The 23,616-nt window shown below is 42.6% G+C and overlaps 1 protein-coding gene across 2 annotated transcripts in view; it reads right to left on the minus strand.

Moving 5' to 3' along the window:
* The window catches only part of LOC146870991 (transcription factor Maf-like), a 162,526-nt gene that overhangs the window by 87,952 nt on the left and 50,958 nt on the right, over nucleotides 1-23,616 (minus strand). The gene's annotated exons all lie outside the window — the stretch shown is intronic.

The following is a 23,616-nucleotide window of genomic DNA, read 5'->3' on the forward strand; positions in this document are numbered from 1 at the left end:
CCCTCTGCCAGGGCATGCCTTCTTCCTTTGTGAGGGAAGGCCAGGGTCATCCGACACACCGCAGGAGGTGGAGCCAGCATTGTGGAAGGCAGGCACAGTCCTATTCAGGCCCAGGTGCAACTCCTCTCACCTCTAAGTGTAGATAGGTCTATTCAGCCTAGTGCTGACTCCCCCAGTCTCCTGCAGCCACCCCCAGCCCCTGTCACTCACAACCCAGACAGTTAATACACAAACAGGCAGAGGCACACAGAAAGGTTGAACAGGAAAATAGCCACTTTCTAAAAGTGCTATTTTCAAACACGGAATTTAAAAACCATCTTTCCTAAAAGATGTGTTATCAAATTCTGAGTTCAGGGATCCCAGACTCCATACGTCTATCTTGCTGCTATGGGAAGAAATGCAGGTAAATATGATACACAGCATTCCCCATTTTAGCCTATGGGCAAGATAGCCTTTCAATAGTGAAAAACGAATTTGGCAGTATTTTCACTATGAGGACATGTCACCCACACTAGTACATGTCCTACCTTTCACATAGACTGCACCCTGCCCAGGGGGGTACCTTGGGCCTACCATAGGGGTGTCTAATGTGTAAGAAAAGGGAAGGTTCAGGCCTGGTCAGTGTGTACACTGGTCAGGACAACATGGCAGTTCAAAGACTGCTCACAGGCACTGCAGTGGCAGGCCTGAGACACCATTTTGGGGCTACTCAGGTGGGTGGCACAATCAGTGCTGCAGGCCCACTAGTAGCATTTGAATTACCAGCCCTGGCACACTTAGTGCCCTTTACTAGGGACTTAACAGGTAAAACAAATATGCCAATCATGGATAACCAATCACAGTAATAATTTAACTAGGGAGCACTTGCACTTTGGCACTTATCAGCAGTGGCAAAGTTCCCAAAGCATCTAAACCAGCAAAACAAAATCCAGCACAGTGTAAAAAATACAGGAGGTAGAGCCAAAAAGTCAGGGGGAAACCACGCCCCAAGCATATGAAGTGCTATAGTCCAATCGCTGCGGGTAAGTGCTTTTAGGTTGGTAGGTTTAAGGCCCAAAAGAATCGTGGTTGCAGACTCAGGCAGGGGAAAGCCCAATACCTCCTTGATATGACTAAGGACTTCTTTCCAGAGCAGGGTCAAGAGCGGACACTCCCACCAAATGTGAATGAAATCCCCAGAAGCATTCAAACACCTCCAGCACAATGGGGACACGGCAGGGAACATTTTGTGCAGTCGAGTAGGCGTATAATACCATTGCGTCATAATTGTATATGCATTCTCCCTCTGCGGGATGCTGCGATAGACCCTAGGGATATATTGCCAAAGGCGATTCCACTGTATTGGTGTGATTTCCGTGGTTGACATTGATTGCTATTGGCGCTGATATGAGTGTGGGGTTAGTATTGGAGGGTCCTGTAGGATCTGGTACGTACGAGAAATAAGGCCCTTCGATTCATCGAAGGAACGGACCAGCCGTTCAAAGGGGGTGAATGGTCGGACAGCGGCCTGTTGCATCTCAGGTGAAGACACCCAATGTCGCATCTGTGCATATTGTAGTCTCACGCTCAGTGGGAGACAAAAGTCCTCCCTACACTGGGCAAATGTCTTAAGTGTTCCCCCTCATACAGGTCTCCGATCACTCTGCATCCCCCCTGTAGCAAGTTGACGAATGTTTGTGAATGGAAGGCCGGAGGGAATGGTGGGTTACCTGCAATGGGAATATGGGGGGGAGGGGAAGGTCGTTAGTCCCTTACTCACTGCTACCTTGTCCAATTTATCCAGAACCGTTTTAGTAGGTATTGCAATATAGGCACTGCGTGAGCGTGCTGTACGATGGTGCCACGCAAGGTCCCAGATGGAGCGTCCAGTTACCGTCCTGTCCATATGGAACCAGATCTTTTCGCTTTCAATGGCTATCCACTCCGAGACAATGCGGAGATGCGAGGCCCTATAATAATCCAAAAGGTTAGGGCACGCTAGTCCCCCTCTGTCTCGCGGCGAGATGAGGGTCTTAGGAGAGAATCGGGGCCTACGTCCGCCCCAGATGAAGCGAGTGAGATCTTGCTGGAGGCCCTGTATTTGGTGCTGCGGGATAGGGGTGGGGAGACATTGAAATAAATATAAGATTTTAGGCAATAAGCCTACCCAACCAGGAGAGAGTTAGGGATTTCCATCCCCATAAGTCTTCCAGAATGGTTCTCCTGCATTCTCGCCAATTTACCTGGGTCCATGTGCCCATGGTGGGAGTCAATTGAAGCCCTAAGTACCTGATATGCTCCGTGGCCCATTGATAAGGGGCGAAAGTTTTCAAGATTGGTATCTCCTCCTTCGGGATCGTAAGGTTCAAAGCCCAAGATTTGCCATGATTAATTTTAAGGCCTGAAGCCTGCTCAAAAGACTGTAAAAGAGTGTGAAGCGCCTGGAGGGATGTATGTGGATGCAATATGGTGAGGATAAGATCATCCGCGAAGAGCGCTACCTTGTTCTGCCTGCCACCAAGAGAAATACCATTTATGTCCGCATTCTGCCTGATCAGCTCTGCTAAGGGCTCTACCACCAGGGCAAACAACAGAGGTGACAAGGGACAACCCTGCCGTGTACCTCTATGTATGGAGAAAGGGTCTGTAAGTTGTCCATTAACCCGAACCCTAGCTTGCGGGGATAGATAAGGGGCCATGATCATAGAGATCATGTTCCGACCCAGTCTGATCTTTTGCAGCACTGCACAAAGAAAACCCCACTCCACCCGATCAAACGCCTTCTCCGCGTCAAGCGAGAGAAGGCAGGCTGGTATATTCCAGTGCTGTGCTTTACCCACCAGATGTGCAATTCTACGTACATTGTTCGCCCCTTGCTTATTGCGGATGAAGCCAACTTGATCCGGCTCCACAAGGCCAGGCATGTGAGGATCCAAGCGTCTGGCAAGCATTTTGGTATAGATTTTGAGGTCCGTGTTCAGCAAAGCAATGGGACGATATGATGCACACAATGCGGGATCTTTTCCTGGCTTGGGGATAAGGGCTATTTCAGCCATACCCATGGAGGGCATCGGCCCTTCCGTGTCCGAAAAGGAATTGTATAGTCGCAGAAGGTGTGGCTGGAGTTGTGGTAGGAACTTACGGTAGAAGACCAGTGGCAGGCCTTCTTGGCCTGGCGTCTTCCCGAGAGGGAGATCTTTCAACACTGCCATCAGTTCCTCCGCGTGAGAGGATCTTCTAATTATTTGGTATGGTATGGGTGGATTGGAGTCCAGGGGCACTGGTTCAAAATATCATCAATGTGGGCATGGGAGGGCGTTTCCACCGTATAAAGGGCAGCGTAATAGGCCCTAAAGGCCTCGCATTTAGCTCGCTCCGTGACGGCCCAGTTCCCATCTGACGATTGAATATTCGCTATGTGAGCCTTCGCTGCACGTGCCCTCAAGTGCTTCGCCAGCAATCTGCCCACTTTGTCTCCCCCCTCAAAATATCTTTGTTTTAAGGGTAACAGGGACAGCTCAGCTTTTTTGGTGCACAGAGCGCAGAGCTGACCCCAGAGGTTATTAAATCGCCGCCGACCGACGAGCGAGGAATGGACCTGATCTTGCTTCTCCAGCATCTTAATGTCCTTGGAGAGGCTATCTTCCAGGCAGCGGGCTTCCCGCGCCCGTGCGATCAATAAAGATGTGATGTGGCCGCGGATTGTAGCCTTGAAGGCATCCCACACCACAGGAAAGGGAGTCTCGGGAAGGACATTGTTCACAAAATAAGAGTCAATAGCGGTCCGTATGCTTTCCACATCAGCCGGATCTCGCAAGACATGCAGCGGCAAACGCCACCGCGGAGGCGGGTGGGGCAAGCGGCCGGATCCTGCACGAGAAGCTCTACGTGGGCATGGTCAGATAGCGATATGTCAGACATAGACGCCCCCAACGTGTCCCTCATGATGTCGTGCGAAATAAAAGGATAATAAATACGCGAGTACGAGCGGTGAACGTGGGAGTAGTACGAATAATCCCGCACCTCCGGAGAGTGATATCGCCATACGTCCAGCAAGCCAAGGTCTGCTATCTGTTTCCAGAGTGCGGAGGACATGGCACCCGTCCCATTGGAAGAAGCTTCACTACAGTCCATCACAGGATCCCACACCAGGTTAAAGTCTCCCCCCAAAATTAGGGAGGGGTCGCCATATGGCACATGCTCCTGCAGAAGCGTTCGGAGATAGGCGTCCTGCATCTGGTTCGGTGGGTAGACATTACACAGTGTAAGTAGGCGTCTCCCCATCCTCACCCCCGTCCTGATGAAATGTCCATCTGGACTGCGAAAGACTTTGGGGTCCCCCTGCCTGATACCAGATCTGCATAGAATAGCCACTCCAGCCGTTTTGGTAGTTGCTGTGGCCCAGAATTGGAGGGGGTAGTTTGGGTGCGCCATGCGGGGGGTATCTATGTGCAGCAAGTGGGTCTATTGCAGAAAGATAATATCTGGGCTATGTTGACGTAGATAGCGCCACACCTGTTGCCGCTTATTGGGAGAGTTGAGCCCCTTGACATTGAGGGTTAGTACCTTTAAAGAGCCGGAAAAGCCAAAAATAAAACGTATCCCAAATTAGTCAATCATGCCACCACAGAAAGCATGTTAGGGGAATGGAAGGGGGATACAGGAGTGGGCCTTTCCTGTCGACAAGCGTGCATCGTAGCTTTGAGGTCATCCGTCCACCATACCTAGTAAACAAAAAAGAGGGAGAGAAAAGGTACAGACAAGTAGGAAAATAGAGAATAGAAACATGTGTAACCAACTTTGGCCAACCGGGCCACATTGTCCTGTTCCAGTCGCGGACTAGCCTACACCCTAAGGTTCCGATGAGCCCAAAGACATCACTCTCTCAGGAACAGAGGGGGGTACGTCGTCCGCTGCTCTCTAGTTCATCCAGGCAGAGTGCTTCGGCACCAACTACACTGCGAAAAAGGAGTTGGGGTAACGTCAAGGCCCCCACACCAAACATCGAGTCCGACTAGAGAGAGCCATTCTCCCAGAGGAAGGTTCCACGGGCCATCACGGGTATATGAGCCGTTGATCAAGGGATTGGAGAATCCTGACCAGACTCTGACTTGTCCCCCTCCAAGGACCTAATGTGCTCTATAATGTCCTGTTTAGCCTGCAAGGGCGCTTGTTCATTGAAGGGTGGTGAGCGTCTGCGCCGGTGCACGGTCGACCAGGTCTGCTTGGCAGGCAGCCATGCAGAAGGCGAAGGGCGGGTGGGGCTGGCAGACCGTGAGGAAGGAAGTCGGAGTAGTTGCGCCGCATCTTTGTAGGACCGAATCACCCTACGCTCCCATGTAAAAATAAGGGCGAAGGGGTGGCCCCACTGATAGGAGATGTTCATGCTCCGCAACTTGTCCGTCACAGGTTTAAAGTCACGGCGGCATCGCAGGGTAGTGGGGGCCAGGTCCTGAAAAATCTGGATCTTGTTCCCCTCGTACGTGAGATCTTGCTTGGCTCGTGCTGCCCGAAGAATAGCTTCTTTTTCTGTAAAAAAAGTGGACCCAGGTTAAAATGTCCGGAAGAAGGCCCAGCCTGCCCGTGGGCCCGGAGACTCGGTGAGCCCGATCCAAAGCCGGCGGGGAGGCGTCATCATCTCCCCACACCTCGTGTAGCAGCTGTGCCACATAGGTCATATTGTCCTTCCCTTCTGCTCCGAGAGGAACACCCCGGATGCGGAGTTTATTTCGGCGGCTTCGATTTTCCAGGTCCTCCTGCTTCAGTTGCAATTCTATGTGTTGGTCTTCCAGGACGGCTAAGCGCTGCCAAAGCTGTTCCTGGTCTACTGCACGGGCGTCAACTTTCTTTTCCAGCCCGTCTACGTGCTCGCCGAGATCTGGGACTTCTTTCCGGAGTTCCCGAACACAGGAGTGCACTTCGGGACGCGGGGAGCCAATCTCAGACTTTAACTCGGACATGAAGGAAGCCATAAAAGCCTGCGTCACCGGTGACGAGTCCCCCCCAGCCTGCGGGTTCCCCTCAGTGGGGATGGGCAGGCCCACTTTGCCCCACATTGCCGCCACCGAGTTGTCTTTGGTGGTTGGCCCTGAAACGTCTTTGCCTCTGTTAGTGCGTGTCATTCTTGTGCCGCGGCTGTTCAGCTGGTTTCTAGTCCCAGAGGGTAGCGAGAAACCATCCGCGATGTCTGCAAATCACAGGTCCCAGGGGGAGCACCGTCCCCTGCCACAGGACCGCCCAGAGGTGTCCGGCCCCACCGCAGACCCAGGCGAACCAGGCAGTTCAGGATAGTAAGTCCCAACACTCAGTCTGTCGCAGCAGTTCCGCAGCACACAGCCGCAAGCGAGTCCAGCATCCCCCGTCGATCCCACAGCGTTCCTGCAAAGCTCACGGCTGCCCCGCGGGAGTATGTGGTAGGCCCCCCAAGACACAGCACAATGCCCCAGCCGGATTTCGCAGCCAACCCACCGTTCCTCCAGCAGGTATGTATCCAATGGCCGCCTCCCAAGAGCAGAAGCAAGCACCTCGGGGTCTGGCCAGTCTCCCCTCAGACCCCAGTCACAGGGCAGAAGGTCTAAGGTGAGCCCCCATGTAGGAGGGTCCCCAGACCAATGCAGATGAGCAGTCCGGCAAGGTATGCAGCCACAGCTAGGGGCGATTCACAAGCGCGGCAACATGCCTTTCCCCCAATGGCGATGTAAGAGAGAGCCCTCCCAGGGGCAGCGCAGCAACGGCTTCAGGCCAGTGGGAAGAATAGGCTGGGCAGTCAGGCAGGGTGGACGGCAATAGAGGCGGGCGGCTCACAAGGGCGATCCAGTGGGTGACGTGTGTCAGCCAAGAGTGCCTCCGGGGGACCCCTCCACAAGGGAATCCTCAAGCCACTGGCATACAACGGTCGAGCAGTCGGGCAGGACGCGTGGGCACATTAGCAGCCTTTGTCATGTCACCTTTTGGCAGTGACTACCATAGTGATGATGCCTCCACTTGAGTGTGGGAGCCCATCTGGAAAATATGGAGATCAGAGGCCTCCTGTCTCCAGAAGAACAAGTCCTTCACGTCAATTTGTTGAACTGCAGGCAATTCGGCTGGTGCTCAAGGACTTCCTTCCCTCAATCTGAGGCCCAAATCCTTGATTCCATAGGTTCTGAGGAAGATTCTCCAAGACCGGGCCCAGGTCATTCTCATTGCCCCAGATTTGCCAGGGAGGGTGTGGCATGTGGACTTGCTGCATTTTTCCAAGTGTCCCCCGGTGTGTCTATCATTCAGGACAAACCTTTATTCCCAGTTGGGGGAAATGGTGCGCCACCTCAATATCAGAAGCCTTCACCTGCATGCTTGGAGATCGAGCGGGGGCACCCGAGTTCCTTCGAGCTGCCACCTGAGGTGGTGGACATCATTTTGTCAGCATGTTGCCCCATCCACCAAATCGTCTTTCTTGAGCAGATGATGCAACTTTGCTGCATGATGTGTGGACAATAATGCGGACCAATTACAGGCCAAGCTGTTTTAGGTCCCGCAAGACACAATTTCTCTTGCTCAGAGGGGTTGTTCCATAGACTCTGTCAAGTGGTATTTAGCTGCTTTGTTTGCCTTCCTCTGTCTGCTGGACCAGCCATCACTTTTCAGTTCCCCAATCTTCGTGCTTTTTTTAATAGATAGACACATCTGTAAACTTTAACCCCTTTTGTTGTATTATGTGTTCACTTAATTTTGTCTTGAATTTTCTTATCTGGACTCTGTTTGAGTCCTTACATATTTGTCCCTTAATAATGCTGGTGTACAAAACTGTGTTTTAGTAGCTATCACCTCATCCAGACAGGTGAGAGAGCTACAAGCTCTCAGTTTCCATCCCCCTTTTACCTCTTTTTCTCCCGACAAATTTGTGTTGCGAACCAGGCCTGCTTTCTTGCCAAAAGTGGTGACTCCCTTCCACCTAGGTCAGTCCATCACCCTCCCGACCTTCTATCCCCCGCCCCATCCCACTTAGGAGGGGGAGCGGTTTCATCTTACAATTTGGATCCTAGGCCAACAAAGAAAGGGCTCATTCCAGCAGGGCCAATTCCACAACTTCTTCACTGGCCAGAGGAGCTTCCATTGTGGAGACCTGCAAAGCGGCAACGTGGGAGTCCCTGCACACTTTTGCCAGGCACTACTGCCTGGATTCCTAAGTCATAGGTAAGGGCCCTTTGCCAGAGTTGTTCTGCAAGACTTCCTTGTCTAACCATCCATCAACCCTCCTCCAAGGGCAGGGTATTGCTCTGAAATTTATTCTATAGGTGAGGAATCTGTAGATAGAAGTATCCATCAGAAGAAAAAGTTACCTACGGTAACGATCTTTGTGGTGGATACTCTATTCACTTGCAGATTCTTCACTGACCCACCAGCTTCCCTGTTTAATGGACGTCTTATAGGGAAAGTTAGTAAGATTCCACTGCAAGTTTTTGGCACTGCACTGCTCTATCAATGTAAGTCCACAACCTCACCTCAAAGGCAGGGAAAAAATGGATGAATACTGGCCTCAATACACTGGGCTGGGCTCTATATGGCTTCAATGATGTCACTAGACCCCACTTCAGGCATCAGTACCAGCAACATGCGAGCTTTCAAGTTTCCACAGCCTGTCTGATGCCTGAAATTGTTCTTCAGGTCAGGAGTCTGAAGGTAGATAGAGTCTCCACCAGAAAAAACATTATCACATGGAAGCAACTTTTTTCTTTTGGCATACAATGTTGAGTGTGTGGATGTCTAACTGAAGGTAGAAATGTTGGTTGTGTAGTGTTCAACTTTTAGTTCATAAAGGTCTGTGATGATGCAAAGAAAGTATAATGTAGCTGGAGTTAAAGTTGGCTTTGTAGTGTGTGGTTGGAACACATGGGGAAGGTAACCCCCAGAGCCGGACTGGGAACCCAAAGCACTCCTGGCACTTTTGTTGGACTGACCCCCATGGAGGGGGGCGTGCAAGCATGAATGGCTTCTGCTTAACAATACCAGCTCCCAGCACTGCTGCTTTTGTTACTGGGGGTCGATATTGCAGCACTACTGCAAAACCGTCCCCCAGTAACAAAACCGTCCCCCACTGCTCCAAAACCGGCCCCCACCCTTCTATCCTCCCAGGCAAATGCCTGATGCCCGCTATGGCCAATCCAGCCCTGGTAGCACCTTAACCCGGGCATTTCTTAATTTTTTTTATGTGGAAGCCAGTATCACCATATTAGCAAATCTTAACGTCCTTCCACTTTAGTTCTCTTTGAGGAATGTATTTTTTTTTTTTGTATAACTTTGTTTTATTGGTTTTTCAAAAGCATCAGGTAACAGACATTACAATGATCACACACCCCCACCGTGCCTCCAGGCTGGTGACCCATATTCAGGCCCTCCAGATGAAAAGGTCCAGGCCTTGGCTGTAGGAATAGAATGTGTCCATGAGAGCATGTCTAGGTGAGCGATGCTAAGTTACATTCCCCAACGCCCACTAAACAACAACTACCCAGAACCCCTCCCTCCCCCCTGTCCTCCCCCCTCCCATTCTTCCTCCACACCCCCCCCCAACCCGTGTGCCGTGTCTCTGCCCGATGAGGGCACCGAGTCCAATATCCGTCTTGTGCTTAATTAGTGGGGTTGTCGTCTGGGGAAGATGTATCTGTGAGCCGCAGGAGGCGGAGGTATTTGGGACTTGTGACTTTGTTGAATTCCTTAGCTAAAAGGGAGAGGAAGGGCTGCCATATGGTGGTGAATGATGTTGTGGATTGTGTAAGGGTGGCTTGGATCCGCTCCATACCCACCAGGTACCAAAGTTTATGTAGCCACCCCGTGTGTGTGGGGCGCCTGGAGGTGCCCCAGAGCGAGAGGACGTGTTGTACCGCGGCCCCCATAGCTAGCCCCATCTGTTTCCCCCTGATAGACTTTAGCGGGAAATGTATTTGTTTTTTAACATATATTTTACGTATAGGTTTCACACACGTTATAGTTAGGAATTAGCATTTAAAAAACCTTGCAAATTCACTGAAAAAACCATAGGTTTCACACACGTTATAGTTAGCTGGACATTTCACTCATACAAAACCATTGAAATTCCCCCGTTATAGTTAGTTCAGCTAACTATAACTCGCGCGACCACAATCCACTGCTGATGACGTCACATATTACATCACTCATGACATGGTCAGTGACATCACTCATGACATCACTGATGACATCTCAAATGACATCCCTGATGACATCACTGATGACATCATCCTTGTGTAAGAGTGGCAGACCTCCTCTTATCCGAATATAAACTTTGATACACACATTGAAAAATACAAACTAAAGTTTTGAAAACTATAGAGATACCAATACCAGTTAGAACAACCTATTCAGTAATTCCAAAATCTACATACGCATCCACTCATTCATCAACACTTTTATATAGTCACTCATACATGTACTCAGTCATCATATGTACTCATACACCTATACATCCTTTTACACACCTACACTCATACATAGAGTTACTCACACACATACTCACACATGCAAATAATCATCCATTTACTTGCATATACAGCTATACACACACCAGTACACTTACTTCTACAGAAACGTACACATACTTACTCTCTTAAAAAATCACTTATAGAAACACATACTTATTTATACAGGAACTCTTCCAATCTCTCACTCTCATATATCCTCACTTATATACATCAATACTCACATATACTAGTTCAAAACATATGGACTTACTCATAAAGACACTATTGAGACAGTCATTCACTCTCTTACTCACCCATACACACACTCATCCACCCATACTGTCCTGCTCACATACTGTCTTCAAAATACATACAAACAGTGAGTCACTCATTCATGCATCCATACGCTAAGTAACATCCCCCTCTGAACCATACAGACACTCATACTGATATTCTAAAAACAAACTAATAACCCATATACACACTCATGTAGCTACTCACCAACTCATGCAGCCACTTATAAACACAGTGAGACACTGCTACATATATTTAAATATTTAAACATTACTCACTAATACTTGTATTCACTAGGATACTGTTAATAAGTCAGTTATACAATTAATTTTACAAAAAAACCCCATCCATTTAGACACTTATTTACCCATTTATTCTTCCATTAACCTTTAGATATACATATATAAAAAATATTTATTTTTCAGAAAGAAACATATTCACTGGATGGTGTCATCAGTGATGTAATTTGAGATGTCATCAGTGATGTCACTGACCATGTCATGAGTGATGTAATATGTGACGTCATCAGCAGTGGATTGCGGTCCCGCGAGTTATAGTTAGCTGAACTAACTATAACGGGGGAATTTCAATGGTTTTGTACGAGTGAAATGTCCAGCTAACTATAACGTGTGTGAAACCTATGGTTTTTTCAGTGAATTTGCAAGGTTTTTTAAATGCTAATTCCTAACTATAACGTGTGTGAAACCTATGGTTTTTTCAGTGAATTTGCAAGGTTTTTTAAATGCTAATTCCTAACTATAACGTGTGTGAAATCTATGGTTTTTTCAGTGAATTTGCAAGGTTTTTTAAATGCTAATTCCTAACTATAACGTGTGTGAAACCTATGGTTTTTTAAGTGAAGTTGCAAGGTTTTTTAAATGCTAATTCCTAACTATAACGTGTGTGAAACCTATGGTTTTTTCAGTGAATTTGCAAGGTTTTTTAAATGCTAATTCCTAACTATAACGTGTGTGAAATCTATGGTTTTTTCAGTGAATTTGCAAGGTTTTTTAAATGCTAATTCCTAACTATAACGTGTGTGAAACCTATGGTTTTTTAAGTGAAGTTGCAAGGTTTTTTAAATGCTAATTCCTAACTATAACGTGTGTGAAATCTATGGTTTTTTCAGTGAATTTGCAAGGTTTTTTAAATGCTAATTCCTAACTATAACGTGTGTGAAACCTATGGTTTTTTAAGTGAAGTTGCAAGGTTTTTTAAATGCTAATTTCTAACTATAACGTGTGTGAAACCTATGGTTTTTTAGTGAATTTGTAAGATTTTTTAAATGCTAATTTATGTATGTATTATTATATTTGTTATATATTTATTTTACAATAAACTACCTATGTATATAGTTATAGATTGACTGTATCCTGTAATATGGAATGGCTCAGCTCTTTTTTTTTTAATTTGGATAAAGTTGAACAGCATAGTTAATATCTTCGATAAACTTATAAACAGTTTAAAATGTTTTTTTTTTTAAGGGTTTTTCACGGTGCGCACCGGCAATTTTTTTTATTAAAGGAAATGGTATTTTTTGATTTACGAGGTCCTTTAGGGTCCCCCTAAGAAGGTCCAGGGGGTCAGGGAGTGTCTTCCCTGCCTCCTCTTCATGTTTTAGAAATCGGGTTAAAAGTAATTCATTTCTGATGCGTGCGTGCACCGTGCGCGCATGCGTGCGAGCACCGTGCGCGCACCGGCAATTTTTTTTATTAAACGAAATGGGTTTTTTTTATTTACGAGGTCCTTTAGGGACCCCCTGAGAAGGTGGAAGGTGTAGGGGGTCAGGGAGTGTCTTCTCTGCCTCCTTTTCATGTTTTAGAAATCGGGTTAAAAGTAATTAATTTCCGATCCGTGCGTGCACCGTGCGCGCATGCGTGCGAGCACCGTGCACGCACAGCAAGTCATGTGATTACGAAACAACACTTTTCATTGGTTCATAGTAGTTTCTGTTCCAGAATCTTCAAACTCCACACCCACTCCCCTCACTATCTCTTCTTATTTCCTGGGAGAAGGAGCTGAACTGCTACTCGAGTGAAATCTTACTTGAAAATGGCAGAACAGCAGTCAACTTCAGGGAGTGAGGAGGAGACCTTTGTGGAACCACCAAGGAAGAGCAAACAAAAACACTCTTTCATCTGGAATTATTTCACCTTTCCAGAGGGCCAAAAGAAGGTGAATGCGCCGAAGGTGACATGCACTATTTGTGGAAGTGTCTTATCTAGAGGAGATCCCAGCAAAAAATACTCCTTTAGTATTTATTCTATGCTGAGACACTTCAAAACAGTGCATCCTGTACGTTATGCTCGTGAAACAACTAGAGCCCTAAGGGACAACCCTCCACCTGCTCAGCCGAGCACATCATCTGCGGCCGCAGATTCACCGTGTACCAGGCCACTGGACATCCGCCCCCTTTTTCAGAAGGTGCACATACATTGCAATGTGTGCAATGCTGTTATTTGCTACGGTGAGAGCAGTATAAACTTGATTGAAAACAGAATAGAGCAGCACACATGCTCCAGCCCATAATTTTTTTCATTTTTTTTTTTGTTCCTGTTGAACAGTTTTTCATTACCAGTTTTTTTTGGTGCTTTAAAAAAATCCCAAAAAAATACAAAATTGTAAAAAAAAAAAAAGACAAAACAAAAAAGACAAAAAAACTGTTCTTTTCAGAACTCACTTCACTTCTCCAAGAAGAGCTATATTCCTAATATACTGTGTTGTAATTTTATTGAATGAATGTGTAGTGTATACATGAATGATTGAAATGATTGAAATGACTGAGTGAAGAGGAGGAGAGGACAGACAGAATGAGTGAGAAAAGGAAAGTATGATCAGTCATGAAAGGGAAGTGAAAGACTGACTGCAACAAAAGGACTAAGGGTAGAGGATACAGGTAAGAAGAGTGAATGAGTAAGGGAATGGCAGTGAGTAATGGAGAGTGATGGAGGGGGAGTGAGAAAAGGGGAGTAAGGGACGGAGATAGGAAAAGGGAGTAACAGATGAAGCGGATGAAGTACAGCAGGGTAAAGGGATTGAAAGTAAGAGAAGTGGAGTGATGGTGAGATAAGGGGTATGAGGATTAGAAAAGGGGGTAAGGGAAAGTGAGAGATGGGGAGTGAGGGGATGGAGGAATTTAGGAAACTGGAGTGAGAGAAAGGGAGTCAGGATTTCAATGAGCAAAGGAGAGTGAGGGAGAGTGAAGGAAAGAATGTGAAAAGATGAAGGGGTGTGAGATACAGACAGGAGGAAGTGAAGTAGGAGAATAGGAGTGACTATGAGTAAAGGGTAGTGACAGTTAGGGAAGGTGAGGGAAGGAGAATGACGGAGAAGGTTAAAAAATTAACATAGATGGAAAATGAGTGATGGAGAGAGGAGGAGTGGTAGAAACAGAGATGTTAAGGAAATTAAGGGTAAGACAGACAAAGGGAGAGATACAGAAACAGAGACAGAGAGCAAGGAACTGAGAAGGAGTAAGGCAGTTAGAATGACTGAGACATATGGAGACAGGGAGAGAAACATGGTTGAAAAAATAGTGATGGAGGCAGTAAACCTAGGGGAGTAGTAGAGAAGGAGTGAGGGAGTTACGAAAGAGCAGTAAAGGAAGAAGAGAGAGGGAAGGGGAATGAGAAAAGCAGAGCGAGGAGAAGTGAAGAAAAGGGAGCATGAAAGTGTAGGGGTGAGAAATACAGATATTTTAAACTTACCTGACCAACAAAATAACTTAATTAGAAATAAATGTTTTTTTTAATTACAAGGAAAATGGATTCAATTTCCTAAATTTTCTTTCTCGATCTGAAAAAAAAGAAAAAAAGTAGTAATATTTAACAGCGGTGCCTCCATCTCCGAGCAGTCAGCCGGGTGAGGTGAGGTTTTTCTCCCACATAAAGCTGGGAAAGAAGAGGTAGCTCTTACCTCCAAGCACGAGGTTCACTTGTACTGGTAGGGTGGCTATCGCCACAGACTTACCTGATTATTATACTTCCTTTATGAGTGTTGTTTTACACTGGTTTATGCACGATTTGTGTTTATCCTGCAGTAGCCTTTACTCTATTACATCTAGGTCCTGAAGAAAGCCGGGTCAACTGGCTCATTCGGCTGAAACATGTCGACCACAATAGACTTAGCCAGGAAATAGTCCATTTTTTTCCAGACTATTAGGTTCTTTTAAGTATGACACTTGGACAACTGTTAATAAATATATTTTTTGCCCAGGTAGTCGTTTTTAATTTTCACTTACACTAGAGCACTGCACGTCACTAGAGTTCATATGGTTTGAACATACGCCTTGGCAAGAGCCTTTCTAAGTAACGTCAGGTCAGGTACCCAGCAGGTCTAGGTGACTCAAGACTGTGGCCCTAGATCTAGATTTCCTAGAGGTCCAGATGACGAAGCTCTGCCAGTAAGGGTGGGCTGATGGACTCTTAACTCTTGCCAGGTGATGAGCAAATTATCTGAAGAGGTTTCTAAGCATTCTTCACAGCGCTCAGTGGTTGTCTGTTCTTCATGAATAGACTGAGCACCTCCTGTTAGTTGTTAGGTACTGATTGGGGATTGGAGGTTTTTCAGTCCATAATTAACTCCCCTGAGACCCCTACTCACATTGTTTCTGGTAATATTTAACAATACATTTTAGAATACAGTACACATATTTTCATATTTAACAAAGTATAATTTTTTGCCCTTTTTTTGCTGTTTTCAGAATATATTGAATTTCACTGAAAATAGTGATATCAATTGCATTCATCACTTAACAGCGGGCAAAAAAATAAACAATCTGAAACATTGTTTAAAAAAGCCCTGAATCTATCCTCAGTAAAACATACCTTCATAGAAATGTAACATATATATTAAAAATATCTTCTAAGAACAATAACTATTTGCAATAAATAACGTCTGTAAATCGTGTTGCTTAAGCACATACACCAAAATAATATCTGTCAAAGAAGTCCACAATAGAAACATTTACCTTTCCATGAGGCCAAATGGTAATTTTTAAATCCTTTTTAGGTGAAATATCCAATGGTAATCCTATAAAATCGAAATAATGGTTTCTTCAGATACTGCAATTTGTATCTAAAATTTTGGTTTTAGAAAAATTAAGTAGGAATTTGGTAATTCTGCAGGCAAACGTTGCTTGAAAATCAATTGAGAATCATTACACAGTGTCCATCCTTTTTCACATTTTAGATAAACTGTGTAATGACCAGAAGTTATAGAAGGTCCATCATGGAAAATTATTGCAACTGCAACAAAAGTCTTTCCTGATATTGATAATTGATTTCCTACAAACTTCTTTATTAAAGTGTCCAATTTTGTTCCATCAGCTCTACAACGTTGCATCATTAAAATTATATACTGTCCATATTTCTTTAAAAATAACGTTGATAACATTTCTGATTTACAATGAGAACATTCCATGTTGTGATTTGCATCTTTAACTAATTTACTAAAAGTCACTGATTTACTCTCTGGTAATGTTAAATGTATGAACCTTTCAGAATCAACATTAGTGCTGCATGTGTTCATACAGTTTTCACAACAATGTTCCCATATATAAGAGAGACAAAACATATTTTCTATTTCTACCCCTTCATCTTCCAGTACCATAAGCATATACATTAAGAATTCCTGTGCATCTTGCTGGACATTTTGAGTAAACTGTGAACATCCAGAACATACATCTAAAAGATTTCTAACATCAGAAGCACTTTCTATTTTAGTTTTATCATTACTCAACTTCTCATAACTCAGCAGAGAACAAAATCTTTTTTCATGATTTAGTATTATCTGCTCTTGCAAACTTTCAAGATAAAATACAACATTCAGCACTACATTAGCGTAGCAGTTGACACCAGAGCTATTTTCAAAATGACAACCAACAACCTCTTCAACATTGTCCTTTTTCTTTTTGCTTGCAATCACATCACTCTCCTTTTGTTTTCTCTTCTGTACATCCTCATTACAGATATTCTCAATTCTCCTTTTCCGACAAACAACTCATTTTTCAAACACAGGATACTGACCTAAATGAGGACCATAGCTTCTTCTTAATCTATTATACTCCTTTACACAATTTGCATCAGCACTAACTTTTGAGTCATCAAAGTCTATCATGAATAAACCAGATAATTTTTTCACTCGTGACAAAGCAACATATGCCATACCTTCTTTAAACACACTAGATCCAATGTTTACAAAAGCACTATCTACAGTTAATTCTTCAGATTTGTGAATAGTTACAGCATATGCTAGAGAAAACGGAAACTGCTTGCTACGTACATATAAGTCTTTCACAAGCAAAAAACGAACTGAACAACGACTAATGTCTTTAACCTCTTCAATCTGATCAAATTTTATTTTTAAAAATTCAATTCCATCTTTTTTCTGGTAATTAACAAAACCCACAACTTTACCCATAGCTCCATTCACTAAACCTTTTTCTACATTCAAATTACGTCTTAAAATTACTCGACAGTTCATACATACATTCAGATTCTTTTCTAAACCAGCTGTTTTCGATATGTTTTTCTCTAGAGAATCCAATTTAGTTTTCAATTTGCCTGTCAATATAATAGTTATTCCTTCATGCTGTATTTTATCCACGGCTTCCATTTTCATCATCTCTTCATTTTCCAATTTCAAAAGTTCTTCATTGAATATAGAGCATTCATGTTGGCATTAAGCAGATTACAGTATTTTTTTCTGCAATTTCCTTGTATATTTTCTCTGGAACTATTTGTTCTGTTGGAAACAAATTACATAGCAATCGACTCTGTAAAGCTTTTCTGCCATGTTCTGTGAGTAGTCCAATACTGATATCTTTGAGAATACTTGCATAATCATCATCATTTGCTTGCCGCATATTGGTAATGAGCTCTTTGTACTCAAAGTATGACCAAATATTCACATTACCTATACTTCCTAATGACTTTTTCGTGTCTTCATGTGCAAGAGTATTAAATACTGGTTGTCCGTTAACTGGAGTGAGCTGCAGTAGATCCCCAAAAACTATAACATGTTTTCCTCCAAATAACACGTCATAGTCTGTCTTTAGAATTTGCTGCATTCTTAAATGCACAAAGGCAAGCATTAAGTTTGATACCATGCTTACCTCATCAATAATGAGAACTTTCATTTTCTTCAACACGCTTGAAACTTCAAAACATGCTTCTCCTGTTAGCTTGTGGTATTCTATTTTGTTCTCATGCTCTACTGGTAACATTAGCAAACGATGTAAGGTAATTCCTTTTATGTTATATGCTGCTAACCCAGTTGGAGCAGTAACAACACAAGACAAAGTTGAATCATTTTTTTTTCTGTAGGTAGCTTCTAATTACTTTAATTAAGAAACTTTTTCCAGTTCCAGCTTGTCCACTCACATACATTCTGATTGGTTCAAATGATGTGCATGAGCACTCTTTATTTTCATGTAGTAATCCATGATCAATTTGTTTTGTGACTTCTTCATAAATTTGTTGTTGTTCATCATTCAGTTGTTGTTCCAAATTTGGTAAGTCTATTAAATCTTCCTGAGCTTGATTCATAGCTGTTTCCACTTCAGTCATGGCTATTGCAGCTTCATTTTCTACGATTGGTTGTCCTAGGGGATCTTGACTGAGCGTACCAGAACTTTGACTGTGTTGAGAACTGTCTCTAGCTACTTCAGCTGCAATTGTAGCTTCTTGTTCTATTTCTTCATTTAACATTTGTACATAATTTGTGAAAGTACTGCATTCTATGCTATCTTTACATGCATTAAAAGAATCTTCATAGCTCTGAAAATCTCCAAGTAATTCATCCTCTGAACGCCATGGTTTAAACAGCTGTAAAAGTGCTAAGTAGTAAAATTCCTTTTTGTCAGTAGTGTCGCAACTCAGCTTCCTGTGAATAATCAAACTTCCTTTTGTTTGTTTCAACAAACATCCTTCCTCACCAATGACTTTATATTTTCCATTGTTGATGTCTTCTGTGGCATTCCGTGTAAAAATGTAGTTCTGCAGCACTTCATAGAGACACATGTTCTCAAGATGATGACTTCTGTTTGGGTAATATGTGTCCAACATATTTGTTTTCAAAATGTCTGTACTTTCTGGTTCGTTCTCTGCTAAATATTCAATTTCTCGAATAGATTTCAGTACCCGATTTCGCATTCCTGCAAGGCCTAAACTTACCCAAATTATTCTTCTGGATTTGGAGTACAGACTTGCAGATGATAACCTATCTGAGCATTCGTATGATCCAATTTCTCAATGCGATAACATCTTGAAACTGAAACTGTATAGCTTTTTACTGACAGTCTTCTCGTGAGAAATCTCTTCCCACATTTCTTTCAATTCTGTTTTCTCAGATTTAGTGATGTAAGATGTGACATACCGAGCAACAGCAATAGAATTGTCAGCTACATACTGAATATCCATGTTAGCATTCCACATGGATAAAATGACTGGGTTGTAGTCATTTATATATTTTTACTCTTCTTTTCTTCTTAGGTTATAGGTATTTTTCGGAGATTTTCTTGTAATGGTATGTCGCACAGCTAAAACTGTTTACTCTTCCTTTTGAAAGAACAGGTCGTGGAAATCCAAATCGACATTTTGTGTAGAATTTATCTTTACTCTTGTACTTTCGTCGACAGTATTTTCCACACCGATGACTTTGGAAACGTAAAACTTGCTCTTTTAAGTTTTTTTCTTCTGTGCTTTTAAGTATAGCACATGTTGCATATTCTTCAATGAAAGATAAAACTGCATCATCAGAATCTGTTCCAAATTTTGGGGCATCCTTGATCCACAACAGCATATGAATATGAGGAGCACCTCTTGCTTGGTACTCTTTTCTCCAAAAGAAATCCACAACTTCTCCAAGAGGTGGATTTTTTTTATTGCAGATGAAGGACATCATAGCCTCAAATCTATGATTGAAATATCTGCAAACATTAACCGGATCCAATGAGCACAATTCTCCTGCTGTCTTGTATTGGATGTTTTCAATATTTGAATTTGCCTCTCGAAGAAAATACAGTAAATCATCCCAAGCGTACTCAGCACAGTTTAGGGTAAGGAACCATGTAGGAGTTCCTAAATTCCGTAACATACATTTCAATTCTCCATGGCGTCGGTACCAATATTCATTAGTTCCACGCTGACAAGCCATCAGATTAATCAATTGAGATTCCAAATGATCATCTCGCTGTTGCACTTTGTTCATAAAATCCTTTGCAGACACATTATGTAGATGTACTCCAGTTTTTAAAATGTGATTTACTGCATAAGATAGTGCAGACAAGTCACTTTCAAATAAAAGATGGAACAAATAAGGAATACTTTGATGAAATCTTGGATCTTCTGCATATAATCTTGTAGTCCGATACTCAGAAGCAGGAATCTGTACTGGACGTTCATCATATCGTCCACCTTTTCCTGTAGGAACAGCTGGGGAAAACAACGAGCTTCCAAGCTCTCCTCCTATACACTCACGGGAGTTCCTTTTGCTTTTTTCATCTGAAACAAATCAATAGTGTTTCCCATAACTTCTTTAGAATGAAGAGGATGTATGCTGAAATGTTCATAAATTTCTTCTTCTTTTGACTTATCCACTTTTTCAATTTGCCCAGTTGGTATTCCTGTGTCTGCTACTAAAACTTATTCATCTTCATCCATATAAATTGATTCATAGTACTTATTATTTCTTTTCAAATATAAATTTGCTCTTTGTACTTTTCGTACATCTACTAGCTCCTGCCAAATTTTCTTATTCTTTGTAGGTACACCATTAACCAGAATAACTAATGGTTCAGTTTCCAAACTATCTGCATCAATTGTTTCAATCTTTTTTTTCAAATCTAATGGCAAATAGACAACTCTTCCTTTTAAACCTCTTTGTAAATCTGAAGGAGGTAATTTACCTATTTTGAGCTCCATACGAACTATAGTCTGAAACGGATGGACACATTGAATGAGTATAGACTCATACGTATTTAAATCACTAAGTTCTGCAGGAATATCAACCAATTCTAAATTATTATGTACTTCTCTAGCTGGCATTTTATTTTCTTCTAACTTGTTATAACAGTATTTACAAATACGCTGATCTTCACCCAAATCAAAACAATTTTCCACAAACAAATATGTAGCAAAATCCTTCCACTCATAATTATTTTCTTTTTCACTTTTTTTTATAGAGATCAACATTCCTTGTTTGAGTTTTATAATGGCTTCTCCGGCAACAAATACAAGTAATATTTGGTCTTTCATTAGAGATGATAGTAAATTTTGTCATTTGATCTTCAAAATTTTTACTAACAGTGGGTTCTACATTCTCTTTCACATTTTCTTCAATAACTGTGTCATTTCCTGCACTTTCTTGTTCTGGACCAAAGTAACAAAACTGAATATCATCAGTAACCTTCTCTACATCTGATACAGATCCACGCAACAGAGCACTATTCAACTCATTTAACTTTAGTGCTGGACTTTTAGCAAAATACAATCTTCTCACAAACGTTCTCATTTCAGTATGATGTACTGCCAGCATCGTAAAATGGTGAAAAACACTTTGACAAACTTTCCTAGAAAGACAAGCCAGAGAATGTCCTTGCAAACCAGTATTCTTTCTCACTCTGCATGGATCTAGTCTTTGAAGCACCTTAATCTTCTGTTTAACACTTTTTTTTACTATATTCTCTTAGAAAGTCACGTAATTTATCAATAGATTCTTGTCGTACAGTACAAATACTACTACAATTCCAAGTGTACACTGGGGCTTTAGGACGTTTCCCCATAACCTCATCAGCTAACACTTCTTCCTCATTTCTTGGAACCATTTTCTCCTTTTCCATTACACAACCATCTTTAACTTCATAACTTCGACCACTGGTGTCAACTGCATGCAGCAAACTATTACTTTGAAGATAACTCCCTTCATTAAAAAATGGTTCAGTACTTGAACTATGCTTCCATTCTCCTAAGAACACTTTCCAAAAGTTATTTTTTTTCACTACTCTTTTCCTTTTGCTTTTTGACTTCATTACATTGACAATTTTATCTAATGTACGGATCCTGTTCAAAATCAAAATGAATAGTTTTCTTTTTAATTCCAAAGCCTTTGCAACAATTGATTCAATATGTTTCTTTTTCTTATAAAATATTGCTTTCTTCCTATATTTTTTCACATCCTTTAGCAAATTGAACACCACTCTTCTCTGAAACATTTTTTTTACGAATGTTTAGAAATTCTGTTTTTCTTTTTAAGTTATTCTTTCTTGCTTCTGATTGTACATTAGCATTTACTAATTTATTTCTATTGTCTTGTTCTTTTCTTCTTGAAACACTATTTGCAGTGGATATAGTTTGTAAATTTTTTCTATTTTTCAGGCTATTTAAAAAAAAATCCTTAGTCTGCTTACCAGAAGGCTTTTTCTTTTTTCCAACATGAGGTTCTTCAACTAATTTCTGTTGTCCAGTTGTCTTCAAATATAGATGTTTTTGCAGTTCTTTTCTCTTTCTTGTTTTTATAGGCATGTTTAATTTATTTCAGTGTTGTTCAGCAAAACCTAAAGGAAAGTAAAAAAAAACACCTTTATGTAATTTAAATATATTACTATATTTTTTGGGAGCTTTTCAAATCCTATCATATGAGCTGCCCCTTTCCTACGAGTGCAAGTGTTACAGAACAAGAGCAACACGAATTAAATCTCTGACAACAATTCCTGTGTGCAGACAGACTCATGGTGTGATTTTAGGCAGAAAACGATATTTGATTGGCAATTCCAAAGCACATTTACTACTGTGGTAGAGAAAGTCATAATTACTGTAACAGCCTGACACATTTTCCTTATAGTTTAGAGAGGCAGAAAAGAGCACATGTCCTAACAGCTACTTGAGACCATGAGCATGTGGAACCTGGGTGAGTGATTAGACTAGAGCAAAGGAAATGAGCCTTGGTGATGTTGAATGTGTTAGCGTTACACACTGCTATCTGAAATACCACACAGTGCTGAATAGTAATCATGGGAATGCAGGAGAAGCAGCTGCCTGTGTGCTAAGAGTGTGTTTCTGGAGACTGTGTATTGTCAGGTGCAAGAGAGATCTGCATGGACGCTTGCACAACTGCATGAAGACTGCAGAGATGTATGTAAGATCACCTGTGGTAAGTGGTTAATTGGAGTTTTGAACATGTAGGAACTACCTCACCCATTGCAGGAGTGGAAGGAGGATCTACCCTGTTGTTTTCAAATGTGTTACCATTTGCCTCTCATCTGTGAGATAGTGATGTGTGCTGTATGCTAACCATCACAGTTCAATAAAGCAAGCTGCCCCTTTCCTACGAGTGCAAGTCTTACAGAACAAGAGCCACACAAATTAAATCTCTGACAACAATTCCTGTGTGCAAACAGACCCATGGTGTGATTCTAGGCAGAAAACGATATTTGATTGGCAATTTCAAAGCACATTTACTACTGTGGTAGAGCAAGTGATAATTACTGTAACAGCCTGACACATTTTCCTTATAGTTTAGAGAGGCAGAAAAGACCACATGTCCCAACAGCTACTTGAGACCATGAGCATGTGGAACCTGGGTGAGTGATTAGACTAGAGCAAAGGAAATGAGCCTTGGTGATGTTGAATGTGTTAGCGTTACACACTGCTATCTGAAATACCACACAGTGCTGAATAGTAAGCATGGGAGTGCAGGAGAAGCAGCTGGCTGTGTGCTAAGAGTGTGTTTCTGGAGACTGTGTATTGTCAGGAGCAAGAGAGATCTGCATGGACGCTTGCACAACTGCATGAAGACTGCAGAGATGTATGTAAGATCACCTGTGGTAAGGGTTAATTGGGCTTATGAACATGTAGGAACTACCTCACCCATTGCAGGAGTGGAAGGAAAA

The sequence above is a fragment of the Triturus cristatus genome, chromosome 1_1 (genome assembly GCF_964204655.1).
Source record: "Triturus cristatus chromosome 1_1, aTriCri1.1, whole genome shotgun sequence".
Classification (NCBI taxonomy): Eukaryota; Metazoa; Chordata; class Amphibia; order Caudata; family Salamandridae; genus Triturus; species Triturus cristatus.